This window comes from Lithobates pipiens, unplaced genomic scaffold (assembly GCF_037356315.1).
Source record: "Lithobates pipiens isolate NorthernLeopardFrog02 unplaced genomic scaffold, aLitPip1_a1.2 Scaffold_28, whole genome shotgun sequence".
NCBI lineage: Eukaryota > Metazoa > Chordata > Amphibia > Anura > Ranidae > Lithobates > Lithobates pipiens.
In genome coordinates this window covers 89,928,760-89,940,906 of record NW_027507789.1, presented here as the reverse complement: position 1 = coordinate 89,940,906, position 12,147 = coordinate 89,928,760, and the positions used below count along the sequence as shown (strand labels likewise).

General features: G+C 41.5%; 1 pseudogene; it reads left to right on the top strand.

Annotated features, from left to right (window-relative positions):
* The first annotated feature begins 10,296 nt into the window (after window positions 1-10,296).
* LOC143937028 (5S ribosomal RNA) lies at window positions 10,297-10,415 on the top strand (annotated as a pseudogene).
* Window positions 10,416-12,147: the final 1,732 nt, after the last annotated feature.

Sequence of the window (12,147 nt, the reverse complement as noted above, 5' to 3'; positions counted from 1 at the left end):
TGGTAGGTGGGGGCGGGGGTGAGGAGTGTCCCTCATATTACTCACGTTGGCCATACCTTGAAGCTGAGCGCTCTGCATACCCAGGACGTTCTTCTATATAATCTAGCCTATCTGTATACATTAGCCTGTCTTTTGTACACATTAGTCGGTCCTCTGTATACACTAGTCTGTCTGTATACACTAGTGTATACAGATAAACTAGATTATACAGAAGAACGTCCTGGGTATGCAGAGATGGAGGCTAGGGTATACAGAGAGAGAGGCTAGAGTATGCATACTTGCTAGTGTATACAGACGGACTAGTGTATACAGAAGACCGGCTAGTTTATATAGGGAGGCTAATGTGTGCAAAAGACAGGCTAGTGTATTCAAATAGGCTAGATTATAGAGAAGAACATCTTGGGTATGCAGAGAGAGAGGCTGGGTTACACAGAGAGGCTGGTGTATGCAGACTTGCTAGTGTATACAGACGGACTAGTGTATAGAGAGGCTTGGGTATACAGAGAGCTAATGTATAAAGAGCAGCTAGTGTATACAAAAGACATCCAAGGGTATAAAGAGAGACTCGTGTATGCAGAAGACCGGCTAGTTTATACAGAGAGGCTAAAGTGTACAAAACACAGGCTAGATTATACAGAAGAACGTCATGGTTATGCAGAGATGGAGGCTAGGGTATACAGAGAGAGAGACTGTGTTACACAGAGAGGCAGGAGTATGCAGACTTGCTAGTGTATACAGATGGACTAGTGTATACAGTAGACCGGCTAGTTTATACAGAGAGGCTAATGTGTACAAAAGACAGGCTAGTGTATACAGATAGGCTAGATTATACATAAGAAGGTCCTGGTTATGCAAGAGATGAAGGCTAGGGTATGCAGAGAGAGAGGCTTGGTTACACAGACTTGCTAATGTATACAGACGGACTAGTGTATACAGAGGACCGGCTAGTTTATATAGAGAGGCTAATGTGTACAAAAGACAGGCTAGTTTATACAGATAGGCTAGATAATACAAAAGAACGTCCTGGGTATGCAGAGATGGAGGCTAGGGTATACAGAGAGAGAGTGAGGCTGGGTTACACAGAGAGGCAGGAGTATGCAGACTTGCTAGGGTATACAGAGAGAGAGGCTAGAGTATGCATACTTGCTAGTGTATACAGGGGGACTAGTGTAATACAGAAGACCAGTTAGTTTATACAGAGAGGCAAATGTGTACAAAAGACAGGCTAGTGTATACAAATAGGCTAGATTATAGAGAAGAACGTCCTGGGTATGCAGAGATGGATGGCTAGTGTATACAGATAGGCTAGATTATAGAGAAGAACGTCCTGGGTATGCAGAGAGAGAGAGGCTAGTGTATGCAGACTTGCTAGTGTATACCGGTGCACTAGTGTATACAGAGAGGCTTGGGTATACAGAGAGCTAATGTATAAAGAGATGCTAGTGTATACCGACGGACTAGTGTATACAGAGGACCGGCTAGTTTATACAGAGAGGTTAATGTGTACAAAAGACAGGCTAGTTTATACAGATAGGCTAGATTATACAGAAGAACGTCCTTGGTATGCAGAGATGGAGGCTAGGGTATACAGAGAGAGAGAGCGAGGCTGGGTTACACAGAGAGGCAGGAGTATGCAGACTTGCTAGTGTATACAGATGGACTAGTGTATACAGTAGACCGGCTAGTTTACACAGAGAGGCTAATGTGTACAAAAGACAGGCTAGTGTATACAGATAGGCTAGATTATGCAGAAGAAGGTCCTGGTTTATGCAAGAGATGGAGGCTAGGGTATGCAGAGAGAGAGGCTTGGTTACACAGACTTGCTAGTGTATACAGACGGACTAGTGTATACAGAGGACCGGCTAGTTTATGCAGAGAGGTTAATGTGTACAAAAGACAGGCTAGTTTATACAGATAGGCTAGATTATACAGAAGAACGTCCTGGGTATGCAGAGATGGATGGCTAGTGTATACAGATAGGCTAGATTATACAGATAGGCTAGATTATACAGATAGGCTAGATTATACAGAAGAACGTCCTGGGTATGCAGAGATGGAGGCTAAGTTATACAGAGAGAGAGGCTAGAGTACGCATACTTGCTGGTGTATACAGATGGACTAGTGTATACAGAGGACAGGCTAGTTTATACAGAGAGGCTAATGTGTACAAAAGACAGGCTAGTGTATACAAATAGGCTAGATTATAGAGAAGAACGTCCTGGGTATGCAGAGATGGAGGCTGGGTTACACAGAGAGGCTAGTGTATGCAAGCTTGCTAGTGTATACAGACGGACTAGTGTATACAGTAGACCAGCTAGTTTATACAGGGAGGCTAATGTCTACAGAAGACCGGCTAGTGTATACACATAGGCTAGATTATAGAGAAGAACGTCCTGGGTATGCAGAGATGGAAGCTAAGGTATACAGAGAGAGAAGTTGAGTTACAAAGAGAGGATAGTGTAGGCAGACTTGCTAGTGTATACCGGTGGACTAGTGTATACAGAGAGGCTTGGGTATACAGAGAGCTGTATATGTATATGTATAAAGAGATGCTAGTGTATACAAAAGACAACCAAGAGTAGACAGTGAGGATCGTGTATACAGAAGACCGGCTACAGAGAAGCTAATTTGTACAAAAGACAGGCTAGTGTATACAGATAGGCTAGATTATACAGAGGAAGGTCCTGGGTATGCAGAGATGTAGGCTAGGGAATCCAGAGAGAGACTGTGTTACACAGAGAGGCTAGAGTATGCAGAAGAACGGCTATTTTTTTTTACAGATAGGCTTGTGTATACAGAAGACAGTCTGGGGAATTCAGTGAGGCTAGTGTATGCAGAGAGGCTGGGACACCGAGACTATTGTAAAAAGAAGGCAGGCTAGTGTATATAGATTACGGGCACCTGTATACAGAAGACAGAGAGGCTAGTCTATATTGAGTGGCTGGTGTACACAGAGAGATTAATGTATACAGAAAAGCTAGCGTGTAAAGAAGACAGGACTTTATTTTTTGCTAATGCAACTACTTTTGAAACATATAAAGTGCTTTTTTCATATTTTGGTGCTGTTAAAAAGTGGTGTATTGTCAGTGGTGATATCAATGTGACAGTTAATGTGGAGAACTACAACTTTTCAAAATAGAGCAAAAGAGTGCTAAGTTTATTTTGTTAAGTCATTGACTGATAGACGTTGAGTAATTGGCCGTTATTGGTTTGGCAGTACATGGTTTATTTTGATGTAAGATAGTTTTATTCTCTACTTATAGCCGAGTTTTAGACGACTTTATTATTAGCATTATTCGCATTATTCATATATATTATGCAGAGTGTAAGTATTGCAGTGAGACGATATTGCTTTTAAAAGATTTGTATTATTATAAATAGCATTGTTAGCAGACCAATAGGACAATTTACATGGCTTAATATTGCAGAGCGTAATTTATCAGGAAAGAGATTCAAAGCGTTAGTTGCAGTAGCTTCATAAAACTGAGAAATCGTTGCATTACTCTAAATTTAAAATATGTTCCGGCAGCACTGAAAAGACGATATTAGATGAGTGATCTACACATTTCGTTTACTATTTCACTATACCGGCTAAATGTTAATATGTTAATATGTGCTGCGTGTAAGGTAGAAATTTGATGGTTTAGTGTGAGCTGGTTTACCAGGATTTAGAGATAGTAATCTGTTTATACTAGTAATAAATATAGCAAAATAACTATAACGGGTTTAAGTGGAAATACACGAAATAACAGCAACAACGTGTGTAGGTTTTTATGAATCAAGTTCATTACGTGTCTTTAATCATGTAGTGAATATACCCCAATATTGGAGCACAAGGATGAGAAAGCATAATAACTAACAGAGGATGACATGGCAAAAAGACAAACTGCATTAGAAATGTGAATATGAATTAGAGTTGAAATGCCAATAGCCACGGCTACGTACAGCAAAGTGTGAGCTAAGCAGCTAAATATTCTGCAATAGCAGAGATTAAGTATTGCAGTCGAAATGAGATCGGAAGCGTTAGTTGCAGTAGCTCCAAAATGACTGAGAAATCATTTCATTACTCTAAATGTAAAAGTTAGCCCGGTAGCACTGAGTGGACTGATATTAGATGAGTGATCGTTCCTAGTACAAATTCAGTTTCTTATAGCAGAGAGATACCAGCTAAATGTGAGACGAGCAATTAAACTGTTCACGGTAGCATTGCATTACTCTTAATATGTGCAGCGTGTAAAGAAGCAATAAGATGGTTTTGTATTATCCTAAAATTAGCAGTATACGTAATAAAGGTGAGTAGGTAACCTGGATTTAGACATAGCAAACTCTATAATCTAATTTAGCAAAATTAGAAAAGATAATATTGAGACAGCATATATAGGTCGAGTTTAAGTGGAAATACACAAAATATCTAGCTTACCTTTACATTGTTCAATAGAGCGTTGCAAAGAAATACCAAGGCAGAATGTCGGAATAGCAATTAGATGAGATGATTGCTGTAATCATGAAATATCAGCAACGCCTAGGTTTCTATCGGATGAGAAAGTATAATAACTGGCAAAGTATGACATGGCAAAGAGACAAATTGCATTAGAGATGTGAGATGGACATGAAATGTCAATCCCCATTGGTTACTTACATGTAAACGCAGCTACATACAGCAAAGTGTGAGCTAAGCAGCTAAAGGGTATTTAAGAGTAAATTGACGTAGCTTGAAAATTCCAACGTGTAAATCGTTCCATTAATTATGTTACGCACGAAGACGGCTTACGCTGAATGTTTTCCGTTTCCACTGGTCATCGGCATAATGTATCAGTAACCATGAGCATTAATAATGATAGACAGCTTACATTAGGATGTATGCATGATGTGAATGTAAAATGAATGTAAAATAGTTGCATTATGTGTTATTAATGTATTGCTATGCTTTGCTACTGCAACCACTTCTCAATCAAGTAAACCGTCCCACTGCTTTTCTCACATTTTGCCGCTGTTAAAAAATGTGTTGCAAGGGTTATGTGTTACAAATGGTTATCAGTGTGACAGTTAATGTGGAGAAGAAGTAATACACAAAATAGAGTCAGAAAGAGAATCCTATTGCATAGAGGTAGCGAGAGATGGTTGCATTAATCTTAATGTGCAGTGTGTAAAAGGTTTTAAAAAGATGGTTTTGTGTGACTTTTGCTTTAACGTAAAATTAGCTGTAGACATTATAACTTGTTACAATGATTTGGTAATCTCTATAAAATAATAATAATAAGTATAGCAAAACAAATTAGGAAAATTCTGAGGCAGTATGTATAGGTCGAGATATAGTGAATACACAAAAGGGATCAAGGGATAGTAGCAAAGTCAAGGGATAAATGCAAAGGTACTCTATTTAACAGTAAATTGACGTAGCTTGCAAATTCCAACGTGTAAATCGTTCCATTCATTTTGCTGCTCAAGAAGACGGCTTACACTGACTTTTTTCCGTTTCCACTGGAAAGAGAATCCTATTGCATAGAGGTAGCGAGAGATGGTTGCATTACTCTTAATGTGTAAAGGTTTTAAAAAGATGGTTTTGTGTGAATTTTGCTTTAACGTAAAATTAGCTGTGGACATTATAACTATGGTTAGGTTTACAATGATTTAGAGTTAGTAATCTCTATGATATAATAATAATAAGTATAGCAAAACAAATTAGGAAAATATTGAGGCAGTATATATAGGTCGAGATAAAGTGAATACACAAAAGGGATCAAGGGATAGTTGCAAAGTCAAGGGATAAATGCAAAGGTACATTATTTAAGAGTAAATTGACGTAGCTTGCAAATGCTCCAACGTGTAAATCGGTCCATTAATTTTGTTACGCACGAAGACGGCTTACACTGACTGTTTTCCGTTTCCACTGGAAAGAGAATCCTATTGCATAGAGGTAGCGAGAGATGGTTGCATATGGCAGAAAGACGGCTTACACTGCTTTTCTCACATTTTGCTGCGGTAAAAAGAAATGTTTTGTCACTGTGTTTTAACTGTGACAGATAAGGTGGAGAAAAAGAAGTAATACAGAAAATAGAGTCAAAACGTGGAAACGTTTATTTGTCATGACAGCTGATACTGGTTGAGCAATAAAACTGTTTTATTAAGATGTAAGACTAGTTTTATTCTCTACATGTAGGCTTTTAACCGAGTTGTATAATATAGGCGACCAATAGGACATTTAAATGGCTTAATATTGTAGGGAGGAAGTATCGCTGTTCAAAGGTAAGAGATTGAAAGCTTAGCTTGAAAATGGCCGAGAAATAGTTGCGTTAGTCTAAATTTAAAGGATATGCCGGTACCAATGAGAAAGCTTATTGATTGACTAGTTGATCTTTGCATTACAAAATCCTATTATTATTATTATTATTATTATTATTAATAAGATCATAGTGCAGAGAGATACTCAGTTAATGTCAGAGATACTCGGTCAATGTCAGAAAAGCAATAAAACTGTTTACATCGTTAGAGAGCGATGGTTACATTACTCTTAGTATGTGCAGCATGTCTGGTAGCAAAAAGCGGTAGAAGTGAATAGATTTAAGCGGATTTTGAGATAGTACTCTCCATTTCTAATAAGAAATAAAGAAAAATAAGTCAGGATGGTGTGTCAGGACTGTCACATACTCAAGGTCCCGGTACAAATATGCAAAATAGAGCAAAAGAGTACATGGTTTATTTTGATGTATGATAGTTTTATTGCATGCTTGATGTGGATGATTAAAATCGTGTAGTGATCTATATTTAGCATAAGAATGAAAAGGCATAACATGGCAATGAGACAAACTCCATTAGAGATGTGAGCTAGATGAAATGATGAAATGTCTCTGTATAGCCCAGATTGTCTTCTGTTATCACTTAGCCTACCCTCTAAATTCACTAGCCTCTCTATATACACCAGCATGTTTACACTAGCCGGTCTTCTGCATACAATAGCCTGTCTTCCATATACACTAGCCTATGTTCTGAATACACTAGCCCGTCTTCTGTCTTCTGTATGCCCTAGCCTGTCTTCTGTATACATTAGTCTCTCTGTATAAACTAGCATCTCTGTATACCCCAAACTGTCTTCTGTAAAAACTTGTCTCTCTTTATAGCCTGTCTAGCCTTTCTTCTGTACACACTAGCTTCTCTGTATACACTAACCAGGCTTCTATATACAATAGCTTCACTCTATGCACTAGCCTCTCTGTATAATCTAGCCTCTCTATATACCCTCTCTCTATATATAGTGTTCTGCATCTCCGTAGTGGTAGCCTCTCCGTAGAAGCCAGCCTTTATTCTGTATTCACTAGCCTTTCTTCTGTATGCTGTAGTCTTTTATATATACTAGCTTCTCTGTACACCCTTGCATCTCTGTAATACACTAAACCCTCTGTATACCACAGCCTGTCTTCTGTATACACTAGAATGTAAACACTAGCTAGAATACACCAGCCTGTCTTCTGTACCCACTAGAATCTCTGTATACACTACCCAGTCTTCTGTATACACTGTCAGCTTGGATGTATACCCAAGCCTGTCTTCTGTATACACTAGTCTCTCTATATCCACTGTCCTATCTGTATACACTCGACTCTCTCTATACACTAACCTCTCTATATACACTAACATCTTTGTATATACTAGCCTCTCTTTAAATTAGCCTCTCTGTGTACCCCAGCCTCATTGTTTACTCTAGCATCTCTGTATACTCAAGCCTATCTGCATTCACTAGCCTGTATTCACTAGCCTTATATATACTAGCTTCCTGCTTCTCTGTACACCCTTGCATCTCTGTACACTAGACTCTCTGAATACACTAAACCCTCAGTATACCAAAGCCTGTCTTCTGTATGCATTAGACTGTAAAAACTAGCTAGAATACACCAGCCTGTCTTCTTTACCCAATAGACTCTCTGTATGCACTACCCAGTCTTCTGTATACACTGTCAGCTTGGATGTATACCCAAGCCTGTCTTCTGTATACACTAGTTTCTCTATATGCACTGTCCTTTCTGTATACTCTCGACCCTCTCTATACATTAACCTCTCTATATACACTAACATCTTTGTATATACTAGCCTCTCTTTAAATTAGCCTCTCTGTGTACCCCAGCCTCACTGTTTACTCTAGCAACTCTGTATACTCAAGCCTATCTACATACACGAGTCTTCTGTATTGTGTATTAACTAGCCTTTCTTCTGTATGCTGTAGTCTTCTATATATACCAGCATCTCTGTACACCCTTGCATCTCTGTAAACACTGTGTAAACTAGCCAGTCTTATGTATACACTCGTCAGCTGTATACACTAGACTCTCTGAATACACTAAACTCTCTGTATACCACAGCCTGTCTTCTGTATACACTAGACTGTAAAAACTAGCTAGAATACACCAGCCTGTCTTCTGTACCCACTAGACTCTCTGTATACACTACCCAGTCTTCTGTATAGAATGTCAGCTTTCATGTATACCCTTTCTGTCACTGACCTTTCTGTATACACTCGACTCTCTCTATACACTAACCTCTCTATATACACTAACATCTTTGTATTTGTCTTTAAACTAGCCTCTCTGTACACAGCCTCACTGTTTACTCTAGCATCTCTGTATACTCAAGCCTATCTACATACACGAAACCTGTATTCTGTATTCACTAGCCTTTCTTCTGTATGCTGTAGTCTTCTATATATACCAGCTTCTCTGTACACCCTAGCACTGTAACAGTACTAGGTTCCTGTATTACAGAAACAGAACACCAGCAATAAGGTGTATACTGTGCAGGAGGCACACAACACCGACTCTAACTTCTGCACTGCAGATGCATGTATTGCAGAAATTGAACACCAGTAATAAAGGGTAGCTTCAGGTGTGTACTGTGCAGGAGGCACATAACACCCATTGTAACAGTGCTAGGTTCCCAAGCAGTAAAGACACTGTCCCTGCCTATCGTCCTCTTTCCCTGACCACCGCAACACACTATACAAGGCCGCCATGCTGGCGGCCTTATATAGTGTGGGGTGTGTACTAAACTCCCTGAGCTATAATTGGCCGCAGGAATCCTGCCTGTGGTGAATTGTGGCTCTCCTCACACAGGATGTCACATCTGTTCTTATTATATAGAACCTATTATGCTCCTCGTAAACTTTTTCAGTTTGGCCAAACGGCCGGACGCAAGTTGCCCCCGGTGCGGGAACATGGGGGGAGACATGATGCACATGTTTTGGAGATACCCGAAGTTGATCCGCTACTGGACAGAGGTGACAGGAACCATTGATCGGGTGGTTGGAACCTCCACCATGATGGAGGCAAAGTATTGTCTCCTGGGATTAGTTGAAGGAGTTGGAAACCCGGGAAGTAGCCAGATGGCAGTTCTGAGATGCCTATTTCAGGCAAGGAAACTGATTGCCCAACCCTGCTTAGCCTCCAATGTTGGCAATGACTTGGTTTTTTTCGCTTGTTTCCCAAGATGACCATGTTGGCGTTTGTCAAGATGGTTGAGAGTGCCCGAAGAGATCGCCTATGGCCCCATCACCTTGAAAGTGCCTGATCTTGTCTGATCTCGGAGGCTAAGCATTGTCGGGCCTGATTAGTAACTGGATGGGAGACCAACTGGGAATACCAGGTGCCGTAGCATTCTTTTTATGTTGTTGGCGTTGACATGCTTTTTTTTTCCGCTTGTTTCCCAAGGGGATCATCTTGGCATTTGTCAAGAGGGCTGAGAGAGCCCAAAGAAATCTCCTACGGCCACATCCCCCTGAAAGCGCCCGATCTCATCTGATCTCAGAGGCTAAGCAGGGTCCGGCCTGGATAGTACTTTGACCTGTTTTTCTTTCGCTTGTTTCCCAAGGTGACCATTTTAGCATCAGTCAAGAGTTTTGAGTATGTCCCAAAGCGTTCGCCTGAGGTCACATCACCCTGAAAGCGCCCGATCTCAGAGGCTAAGCAGGGTCTGGGTCAGATGGGAGACCGCCAGGGTCTATGTTGTTGGCGTTGACCTTTTTTTTTCCACTTGTTTCCCAAGATAACCATCTTGGTATTTGTCAAGAGGGTTGAGAGTGTCTAAATAGAACACCTATGGCCACATCACCCTGAAAGTGCACAATCTCATCTGATCTCGGAGGCCTAGCAGTGTACGGCCTGGTTAATACCTGTATGGGAGACCATCTGTGAATACCAGGTGCCGTAGGCTTCTTTTTATGTTGTTGGCATTTACCTGTTTATTTTCGCTTGTTTCCCAAGGTGACCATCTTGGTGTTTAACAAGAGGGTTGAGAGTGCCCAAAGAGATCACCTACGGCCCCATCACCCTGAAAGCGCCCAATCTCATCTGATCTCAGAGGCTAAACAGTGTCGGGCCTGGTTAGTACCTGAATGGGAGACCGCCTGGAAATACCAGGTGCCATAGACTTCTTTTTTTGTTGTTGGCTTTGAACTGTTTTTTTCGCTTGTTTCTCAAGGCGACCATCTTGGCGTTTGTCAAGAGGGTTGGCCGTGTCTTGAAGAGAACGCTTACGGCCACATCACACTGAAAGCACCGGATCTCGTCTGATTTCAGAGGCTTAGCAGCATCAGGCCTGGTTAGTACCTGGATGGGAGACTGCCTGGGAAGACCAGGTTACATAAAAGGATCTGGTCTGGTAGTGTCTTGATTGGGAGATCGCCTGGGAATACCGGATGCCGTAGGATTCTTTTTATGTTGTTGGCTTTGACCTGTTTTTTTTCCCTTTTTTCCCAAGGTGACCATCTTGGCATTTGTCAAGAGGGTTAAGAGTGCACAAAGAAATTGCCTACGGGCACAACACCCTGAAAGCGCCCAATCTCGTTTGGTCTCAGAGGCTAAGCAGGGTTGGGCCTGGTTTGTACCTGGATGGGAGACCGCCTGGGTTTTCCAAATGCTGCAGGCTTCTTTTTATGTTGTTGGCGTTGACTTGTTTTTTTTGTTTGTTTCCCAAGGTGACCATCTTGGCGTTTGTCAAGAGGGTTGAGCGTGCATTTGATCTCAGAGGCTAAGCAGGGTTGGGACCTGGTTAGTACCGGGATGGGAGACCGCCTGGGATTTCTCGATGCCATAGGCTTTTTTTTTAAGTTGTTGGCATTGACTTTTTTTTTTTTTTTGTTTTATTCTTTTATTAAGTATACGTACAATATAAACAATATAAATATAACAGTCAACCATACAGCATGACCCAGGGTCACAATTACATGCTAACAAAAAATAGGCAGCCAAATAACTCTGGGTTCTCAGAGGGGAGTCCTACAGTTTCATGCAGAAAATAGAGAAACCCCACCTCCGACATGTAGTACAGTATAACTAGTGCAGCTCCGTTCGGACAAATGTAATCATGGAGAACAACTGGGACCACAGCGAGCCAGCTTATCATGACCTACGTGAACCAGAGCAAAATATGAGCCGGTCATGTCCAGAACCCTGGGGTTCTTCTGGGTCCCGAAGGCTAGTAAGGAGACAAGGCATAGTCAAAAGGGAGGACGGGGGAAGAAGAGAGTGCAAAGACGGAGAGAGAGGAGGTGGGGGGATGGCGACGGGGAAAAAAAGAAAAATAAAGACAAAAAGGAGGGGGGGAATGCCACCCAGGGCAGACATGGCCTACGTAGGTAAACGTTAGATGTTCAGTCGTTTTCTGGGACGGAGGCACTGCTCACCTCCCGAATGTAGTCTCGAGTACCAGTAAAATACGTCCAGGGCCTCCATGTAACACTAAATGCCTCTTCAGTGTTGTGAAGGGTGGCGGTCAATTCTTCCATCCGGAGAATATGATTGACTTTGGAATACCACAGCACCTTGGATGGGGGCTGAGGCTGCCTCCACAGTGCGGGAATGCAGGCCCGGGCGGCATTCAGGAGTTGCATCGTGAGGGTTTTTTTGTATTTTCGAACAGGCTGTTCGGTCAAGTGTAGAAGGCACGCTACTGGGAACCCAAAAGTTCCTCAAGGTCGGGCATGCCCAGAAAAGGTGTCCCATGGTCCCCATATCTGAATTTCACCTCCAACAAACATCCGGGATCGATCTATCCATTTTATTCAGAAGGTATGGGACTCTATACCAGCGTGAGACTATCTTGTATCTTGATATTGGTTTGCGATGGAAGCTTTATGTACTAAGGTCAGGATCTTCCCTATCT